The sequence below is a fragment of the Cavia porcellus genome, unplaced genomic scaffold, assembly GCF_034190915.1.
Source record: "Cavia porcellus strain 051 isolate PalLab524CR breed Dunkin Hartley unplaced genomic scaffold, mCavPor4.1 scaffold_11, whole genome shotgun sequence".
NCBI lineage: Eukaryota > Metazoa > Chordata > Mammalia > Rodentia > Caviidae > Cavia > Cavia porcellus.
In genome coordinates, this window is record NW_026947494.1 from 14954541 (window position 1) to 14964333 (window position 9793).

Consider the following 9793-nt stretch of genomic DNA (forward strand, 5'->3'; position numbering starts at 1 on the left):
ATATAATCAATGACTACTTATTGTGAAAATATTAATGCTTGTCATACCTCACCCAGAAAATTTCTTGTCTTATGAAATTTAAAACAAATCTCTGGATTTCATAAACATATATTCATTATTTTTGAGTAAGAAGATCTAATCTCTATATTCTGATTTTCTGAGCCTGTTATAAAATGATCACAAAGCAACTTTACTAATACTTTTTATTTTCTATTCCTTTAATCTTCCCCGAGGTCTTTGCTGTTTCTTCCTTTCAGAAGTTTACTGAGCAAGAAAAGAGAGAAGCACTTTGGATAACAGCATGTTCTGAAATAATGTTTTTTTGTTTTTTCTAAAGTTGTGCTAGGTAGTTACTTCAAATATAAATTTGTAGGTGGGAAATAACTTTTTCTTAGGATTTTCAAATCATCTTCCATTTTTTTGTATTTTGCTGCTTGTAAGATTGATCCCAATTGAATCTTGGTTTTCATGTCTAATCTATTTGTTTTCTCCATGCTTATACAAGGTTTTATGATTTTCTTTACTCTTCTTGCTCGGATGAGTCTTTGAATTAGCCAAAAATTCATTCACTTTAGTTGGTAACAGTGTTCACTTTAAATCCACAGAATCTCACTTTCAATATGGAATTTTTAATTATTCTTTTTTTTCAAAATATTCTTCTTAATTTTGTCTCTGGTTTAGAGTTATGCAACTTTCAGTGGTTGCTTATTTGGGTATTGGATAGCATAACTATTATTTTTCTTATCTTTTTTCATTTTTACTATTTCCTTATTTTTACTATATTTTCTCCAAAATTTTCTAAGTATTATCTTCCATATCATAAATGACACATACAAATCTATATTTTAAAATGCTTATCATTTTTCTGCATATAATACTACCCTAGTTATAAAAATGTATTTCTTTAAACTTTAATATTACTTTGTTTTCTCTTTGAAATTTTTCTTTTGATCTCAGACTTATCTGTCTCCTCCAGTTTCCCCATTCCCACAGCGGGTTGCTTTTTTTTTTTTTTTTTTTTTTTTTTTTTCTATTAAAGCCTTTCAAACTTTTGACATCCCTAACTTTAACTCCCTAACTTTAACTGACATAATCCAGCAGTAAAAATCCAACTGACAACATTGTGGATTTGTGCGTCTGTGCATTTTTGTGAATACTAGACTTTACCAAAGATACCTAGGTGGATAGAATGAAGTCCTTGCCCCTTGCCCTTTGCCCTTTGCCCCTTGCCCCTTCCATACCCTTCCCTTCCTTTGTTTTCCCTTCACTTGTCTTCTCTTCTCTCTTCATCCTTCCATGCCCTTCCTCTATAATAAACACACCAGAGTAGATATACAATATATGAAAATAAATTTTGTTGACTTTATTTCTAAAATGTGGATCACCCACAAGCAACCTGGATTTTTATGACTGATACAAGATGGTGGATATATTGTAGAATATAGAGAAAGAAACTTCAGAATTAGGGCTGTGTGAGCAAAACCAAGATGTAATCTTCCTACCTGCCCTCTCGGGTGCGGGGCCCACCTGTCTACCACCACTGATGAGCACATTTACAATTTGAAAGTGAGTTTTCCTGCAAAATGTATCCATGACCAGAATGTATTTATCAATAGTGTTCTGATTTTAAAATGTTCAATTACTGTGCTTTTCTTGTTCACGGGGTCTGTAGGAGGCTTTGGGGGCTGCCTTATCTGTAATCCATATTCACCTGTTAGCAGTCTCCTTAAAGCTGTTTTCTTATGGGTCTTCTGGAGATATTGGGTTTTCCAATACCAGTATCTAATTATCCTATTAGAATAATCAAAGAAAATAATGAAAGAAAGTTAATTAGGAGCTTTTGACCCTTTAATTTTTTAGAGACCATTGTTATGCTTCCCTTCTTCCCTTCATAAATTTCCAACTCGTTTTACCTGCTGTCCAATTCTCAGTACTTGGTTAATTTGATTGGCTCTCCCGAGGGTCTCTTTCTGCCCACTAATTCTCTTCCTATTGTTCTGATTCTCTTTCCTTTCTCATCAAATCTTTCCAAAAGTTTCTCTAATGCACCCTTTAGACACAGCTTTGGTTAGTATCTTAGGTTATCACAAGTATGGGCCTGAGTGCAGTCTTTATTCTGGTTGAATTACTTACTTATGATTTGATTTAGGATTTGTTCTATGCCTGCCCTTTAGGGTAACACACCTGCTGGGCAAATCAAGGGTGGAGTTGCGCCAGGGTTTTTCAAGTGTTAGATTCATTTTCTGCTGCCATTCAGCTTTTGATTATTAAGACTGACTTGATTGGACACATTTACTCCATACGAGTTTTCTTGTTGATTTATTTAGATAGTTAACTATTGTTGTGCCTTTCATGACTTTTGTTCTTTGATATTATTTTAGTTTTCTCTGACTAAGGTCTCCTTGGTTCCTTTTTAATTCTCTCAAACTTCAGTGAAGAATTTCCTTTTATGAGACAAAACTATACAAGTCGGAACCACAGTTTAGCATTTATTGTGCTTAATGTACTTAACTGTGTGTAGCAAATACTTAAACTGATTTATCAAGATGTCTGCCCACTAAAAAGTAAATGCTGATGGGCAACTATTTCAATGCTTTACAATAATGACTATTAAATACTAAATATTTATCCAGTTTGTACATTCAGGGGTCTTTTAAAGACACATTTCCTAACTCTAGGTTATTAACCAGGTGTAGGGTACACACATGCAATCTTAGCTCTCAGGAGGCTGTCGCACAAATTGCAAGTTTGACTCCACAGCAAGACATATCTCAAAAAACCTTTCTATATTGTTAAATTAAATAGAGCATTAAAATATTTTTGCTTAATCTGGAGAGTATGAATTTTCACTTTTTAAAAATTTTAAATGGAGGCTTACTCTTTTTTCATTAAAATTAGTCATAACTTTAAATTCAAATGACAAAAAAAAAATAAAAACAAAACTCACCTGGGACCACTACTGAGATAATAACCTAATCACAAAGATTAGATAAGCTTAATTATTATACCAAAAAGTTGGCTTATATTTTGCCATGTCAATTGTGGAGTTTTAAAAATATTTTGTCATCATGATTTTATTTGATTTCTTTGCATATTGCAAAATATTTTAAACTTAACTTTAATAGATAAAGTGTATAACTATTATAAGATGTGGAATTATTCTTGTGCAGTGAAAGTGTCATGTTCAAATCTGGAGAATGGGCCTTAGAAGGAAAGGCAAGTGTGGAATCACCACAGTGCAGCTTTTATAAGAACAGCTTGAAAGCCAGTTGATGTATTGGGAATGTAGCAAATCAGAGAAAATAAGAAATAAACAAATTCAGAAGGAGTGACAGGGATTGTAGAACTGTAGCCTTGGTAACAATTAGATGGAAATCTTCAGAAATGTGTTGATCAAACGTGTGGCACAGTTCAATTTATACTTAACAACTAGGAGAAAAGACAAAACCTAAGAAATACAAGACAAAAAGCAAAAAAAAAAAAAAAAAAAACAGAAGGCTGGCAGGCTAATTCAACACTGTAGGCCAAGTGCAATGACAACTAATTCCAGATTGCACGCATTGGAGCAGTAAGTCATTGGAGCATGATGACGGCATTTTGCAGAGAAAGTGGGCAAAGTGCTCTGCAGTACATCATATTTCTTTGTTATTTACTTAAGTAGCTTTCCAAGGTATCCATGTGTGGTCGAAATTTTTCAGTACCTGTTGTAATAGATGGGATTTCAAAGTTGATTTCTCCTACAAGATTCCTATCCCTGGGTAGCATCCTTTTAATAGTATCCCGCCTCCAGCTCTCAAAGAACTGGCATATTTAACAATATATTATATTGGTGGTAATGTTACTAAGTGTCTGCCTTTAGTTTTATCAAAATGGAGATGATCTTGGTGGAACTGACCTGATCAGTTAGCCATTAACTGGGAAGGACCTTACTTGAGGTCAGTTCACTCCTGGCCTTGCAGACGGAGCTCTGGGATTTCCATTGCTGCTTCCAAGAATGTAAATTCTGCCAACACGTAGGTGATCATAGAATGGCGCCCAAAGGTTTAACTAAAATTATGAATCTGGCCTTATACACTGCTTGCAACCTGGTGAGTCTGTAGGAGTGAAAGGAAAGGTTTCCGTTAATTGATGTTTTATTCTTGGAAGCCAAGAAATATATTTGTATTCTTTCAATTTGTGATTTTTTGACAATTTGTTAAAAACAAGAGAAAACTGATGCCCAAATTCAAATAGTGCTCATTGAATTGTATAGAAGCACTGAAATATAGTTCTTCATGCACATATAATTATTTTTTTATATTTTTATACAGTCAGGAATTTTTTCATAATTAATTAGTTTTATAATTTTGCAGCTTCCAGTTACAACTTTGAATATGAAATATCTGCTATCTCATTAATTTTAGAAGTGTTATACATGGCAACATCACCTATAATATGGACATCAAATTATAGCTTCCTCTTAGTAACATTAAAATATTTGCATTCAATATAGGTGTAGTATGACAATTTTAGTCTTAAAATTATTTCTCAATTATATTCCCCTAAAGGTTTGCTTATGTTTGCATTTGTTTATGTTTACCCATACAATGGTTGGTATTCTCTGAATATAGTAATATATAGATTACATTTATCTAAACAGAACTTATTTTAGACTTCATTCTCTGGTTTTTCTTCTAATTAAATACCTCCCACTATGAATTTAATGAAATTGTAAAAAAAAAGCTGCTCATATTCTGTTGAAGTAAAGATGGTTAAAATATAACAAGGCATGTCATCAGAATCAAAAATACTTCCTTAAATATGAAATTTTGTACACATTTGTACGTAGTTATATCTGAAGTTATTATAGCTTTCCTGACCAAAAAAAAAAAAAAAAAAGAATGGCATTTTAAGTCTCGTGATGATTACAGTTTGGGAGATAAAATGAATCACATCAGCAAAAATGATTATGGCAAATGAATCACAATAAAGAAGAAAAAGAAAACAAGCACAAGTAAAATGTTAAGATAGGAGTAAACATGACCTGTACATATGATTTTATAAAATACTTATTAAATTCTTGTCAAGCTGTCAGCACAGCATAGAAGTAACTGAGAATTTTTAAAATAAAAATTAACACATATTTGCTTCCTCCAATGATTACATTCTTTGTGGAGGGTTGGTACCTATACTTAACACATCTTTATTCTTTTTAATTCTCCACTCCCCTCTCCTGCCCCACTCTCTCCAACTTTGCTTCCTCTTCCCATTTGTGAAAGATCTATCTCTAGTTTATATTATTGTCCTTTATTAGCTGCATCCTGAATCTGCTTACACATTTTCATTTATAGTGAGTGCAGTGTCTCAAGAAAGTTTGATGAATTGTGAATGCTAAAAAGAGCCTGAAGATATGCAGACTTTTACTTCACCTTGTGAAAAAGTTTAAATATGCAGAAAAATTCAAAAACTCACAGTACACTGCACAATCTCCACACACCACACACTCACACATACATGCACACACACAAACATTTTTCTCTAAATGATTTAAAATTCAGTTGTCATCATAACCCTCCTCCTAATACTTCAACATATGGCTCCTAGAAACAGGCATTATACCATTTTTATATCTAAAATATGTATCCCTGATAAAATATTACCTATTTAACAGCTCATCATCTTTTTTTTTTTCTAATTGCAAAATGTCATTCACAATCTTTTAAATAATATATGGACAAGGGCTGGGGATTTAGCTCAACAGTGTAAGTACCTTGGTGCAGGTGCGAGGTCCTGAGTTCAATCCCTGGTATAAAAAGAAAAGAAAAGAAAAGAAAAGAAAAGAAAAGAAAAGAAAAGAAAAGAAAAGAAAAGAAAATGAAAGGGAAAAAACATATATACACACAAATAAAGAATCATGTGTTGTACTGGAATTTCATGTTATTTTTAGTCTGTCTAGTCAGAGTAACTTCCTCCTCATATTTTGTGTTTCACATTCTCAACATTTTAGAGAAGTCTGAGATAATTGTTCTCTAGACTGTCTCAGTGTTAGGATTTTCTATTGTATTTCACTTGTTTTGTATTTCACTTGATTAAGCTTAATGATTTTCACAAGAATACAATGAAACTCATATTGTGTAGCTTCCATTCCATGACTAAATTGGGAAATATTGACAATTTCACCAAATGAAATACTCAATTCATGTAGTTTCTGTGTATGTTCTCCATTACCAGGTGTTGCTATCAGGGTTTGCAAGGAAAACAATACAGGACACATAATTTACAGAATTATTTTGTAATAGTCACCCAACAAATCAAACACAAAAAAGTGTAGGAAATCTGTTCATACAACTAAAGACCCAAAGGATCCAGCTGTAAGCCCAGGAACCACAGCAATGTCCTTCATGAGTCCTTCTGAAGACCTAGAGCCTATGACAATGCTCTCCATGAGTCCAATTGGATGCCTAGAGCCATTGCATTGTCTCATGTAAGTTAGTTTCAGGGATCTGCTCTTAGAAGGCCAAAAGATCAGCGGTAGAAGCTACAAAATCTGTGCCAGCAGGATGAAGAATCTGTGCCGGTAGGCTAAAGGTTCTGCACTGGAGCCAGGAAGCATCACTCAAGGACCAAGAGCCCTCCCTGCAAAGTACCACAGCCTTCCTCATTGACAAGGAGGCCCCAAGCTTCTCTGATGGCATGAGCAGCTGAATTTATATCAGGAAATAAGCTCAAGAAGCTTCTCCAGGAAAAGCAATAGCAACAGGAGAACCAACAACAACACTCCTTCCTCTACAGTTCTACTTTCTATGTTGCTGGAAATAATCTTCAGGTGAACCCTCCACCCCCAAAGCCACACTGATTCAGTTCAGCTTTGCGTTAGGAGTTGACCATCAGTTGTCAAACCAACTTTCCCTTGTTGATGAACAAGAATCTTTAGTTAGTATGAGTACGCTGAAACTCTAGGTATCCTTCCCCATCAAACTCACACCAGTTATTTTAGCATGCATTGAGAATTCCTCTCAGAATTGATTACTGCATTGAGAATTCAAAAATTATCATCTTCTAATCTATTGCTTGTTTTACATTTATTGGGAAGCACTTTGTTATTTGAAAATCTTTAAATAATTCACTCTCCTTTTCTCTCCCTTTTCTGCTCTCTCCTTTCCTTTTTGTCTCCATCATTTGTCTCCATTATAAAATCCATCATACTCGCATGTCTATCTCAGTAGCTTTCTCATCACTGAAACCATTCATCACACCTATGACTTAAAAGATGGAAGCTCTGCTTTGGCTGATGGTTTCAGAAGTTTCAGCGCATGAGTGGAAGGCACAAATGCTGCAACAAGATGGGGCAGACACCTGCCCCATAGAGGCAAGCTGCTTAACTTAGGGGCTCACAAAGCAGGGAGAAGAGATGAGCCAGCCAGGGAGACACTGTAAGCATGTCTACATGTTCTGCAAGGGGCCCTGCCACTCCCTAGTTATGAATTAATCAGTGGATTAATCTACTGATAAGTATAGATCAGACTTTTTGCAGTCAACTTCCAAATCCGTGAGGATTTGGGGGGGGGTATAACTAAGATCTAAAAAATAGCAAGAATTAAAGAGATAAGTAATATGAGAATCTTAGTGATTACTGCAGAGAACTTCTTTCAATAGAATTCAGTACACATTACCTAATAGAAGGAGACTTAACAGGTATTTCCTTAGCAAAAAACATATACATAACTAGAATCTGCATGCAATATTGTACTTAAGATGTCAGGCTTTAGAGTGAGGAGGCTCTGAATGTTTTTTTTGGGGGGGTTAAACACTTATTTATTTGGTAATCTTTGAAAATAAAGAAAATTCTCTTATTTCATCCATGAGTTGAGCTAATAGACTTCACCCGCTTCATTGCATATGAGCAATATTCTATAATTATCAGTCGATACTGTTTCTATTATTATAATTACTATTAGAATGATTTCTCTCCCAGGGATTATTTCAGAAGATGACCTAAGATTACAGTCCTCTATTAAATTAAGTAACTTTACTTTTATACCAAAATTATTTGATTCAGAGATAATTAAACTCCTTCTTAAATGATACAAGCCACTTCTGATCCTTGAATGCAGGCTGTAACCTTACCCCATCTGCACTGCCCAAGTATGGGTGGATGACAAACCCCACACCTGGTGCCTCTCAGCCATGTAAAGGAGAAATGAAGAAGGCAAGGATCTCTAAAAAGTGAAAAGAAAGATATGTTATTATGAATGCAGAATGTTCCAGGAAGAGTCTTGTTTTTCACAGCAAGAGATGCAGACAGGAAGTTTAGTGTTGAATTTTTTTTTTTGCCTTTATTTGTCCATATAGAGAAATATTTTCTTTCTTTTTTTTTTCTTTTCATAAATTTTATTTATGGAAAAACAGTAAAACAAAATTTCATAATAAAATAATAGTAGAAAAACAATAGTTAATCCATTCCATGTTGTTATTTTTAAGGTAGTTACTCAAGGTACAACACATGGGCATAAAAATTTGTCCAATCAATAGTACGTATTAGCCCAAACCTTCCTTTTTGAGGAACTAAGAAACATTAATTGTATAACTGACATGTGGTACAGCTTCTGGCAAGTGTGAGGTCCTGAGTTTGATTCTCAGTACCAAATACTACTACTACTACTGCTACTACTACTACTACTAATAATAATAATAATCAAGAAATAAACAAAAGGGATCTGCAGGCTCACAGGCAGTGAAGCTGCAATAGCTCTTCAAGTCTGCAATAAGAAATGGCATCCAATAAAGCTACACTGCAAAAAGTGGGAAAGAAATCAAATGGAAGCAGTAAAAAAGTTGAGGAAGCAGAGCCTGAAGAATTTGTGGTAGAAAAAGTACTGGATCGAGGTGAAGTGAATTGGAAGGTGGAGTATTTTCTGAAGTGGAAGGAATTCACAGTTGGCGACAGTACATGGGAACTTGAAGAAACATTAGATTGTCCAGAGTTAATTGAAGCATTTCTTAATTCTCAAAATGCCGATCAAGAAAAAGATGGTAGAAAAAAGAAAATCTTTATCTGACAGTGAATCTGATGATAGTAAATGAAAGAAAGAAAAAGAGGCTGCTCACAAGCCTATAGGCTTTGCTAGAGGTCTTGATTCTGAACGAATAATTGATGCAACAGACAGTAGTGGAGAACTGATGTTTCTCATAAAATGGGAAAATTCAAATGAGGCTGACATAGTGCAGACAAAACAGGCAAATACAAAATATATTCAAACTGTAATTACTTTTTATGGAGAAAAACTAACTTTCCATTCTTGTCCAGAAGATGAAGCTGAATAACTTATATCATTTATGCAAATTAGATAGATACATACATAGACAGATAGATATAATTATATTTATCTATATATACAATGGTTAATATGGGACTTGTTTTTGATTCCAATGAAAATCAAGTTTAATATGCTGGTTTTGAAAGTAGAACTTGGGACAGTTATTTGATTTTGTTTTGCATCCACAGCACTCATTTCTTTGAATGAATAAAAGCTTTTGTAGTTGCTTCCTTTGTCAGAAACAAGCACTTGATGGCCTAATATATTTCCTCTGATTTTAAAAAGTTGGGGGAATTGTCCCTAGTCAAACTCAGTCAGAATTCATTTTATACAACTTGTGTGCTTAGGGACCATTCTGGGTTTTTTGTTGTTGTTGTTGTTGTTGTTGTTTGTTTGTTTGTTTGTTTTGAGTGTGTATAAATCAAGTGCTTTTTAAAAAAAATTTAGAAAGACTAAACAAAACAGAAAATGGGAAGAAATAATACATATGTTCAAAG

At 34.0% G+C, this 9793-nt stretch overlaps 1 pseudogene; it reads left to right on the forward strand.

The window, feature by feature from the left end:
• The first annotated feature begins 8750 nt into the window (after positions 1 to 8750).
• LOC100735356 (chromobox protein homolog 3-like) lies at positions 8751 to 9303 on the forward strand (annotated as a pseudogene).
• Positions 9304 to 9793: the final 490 nt, after the last annotated feature.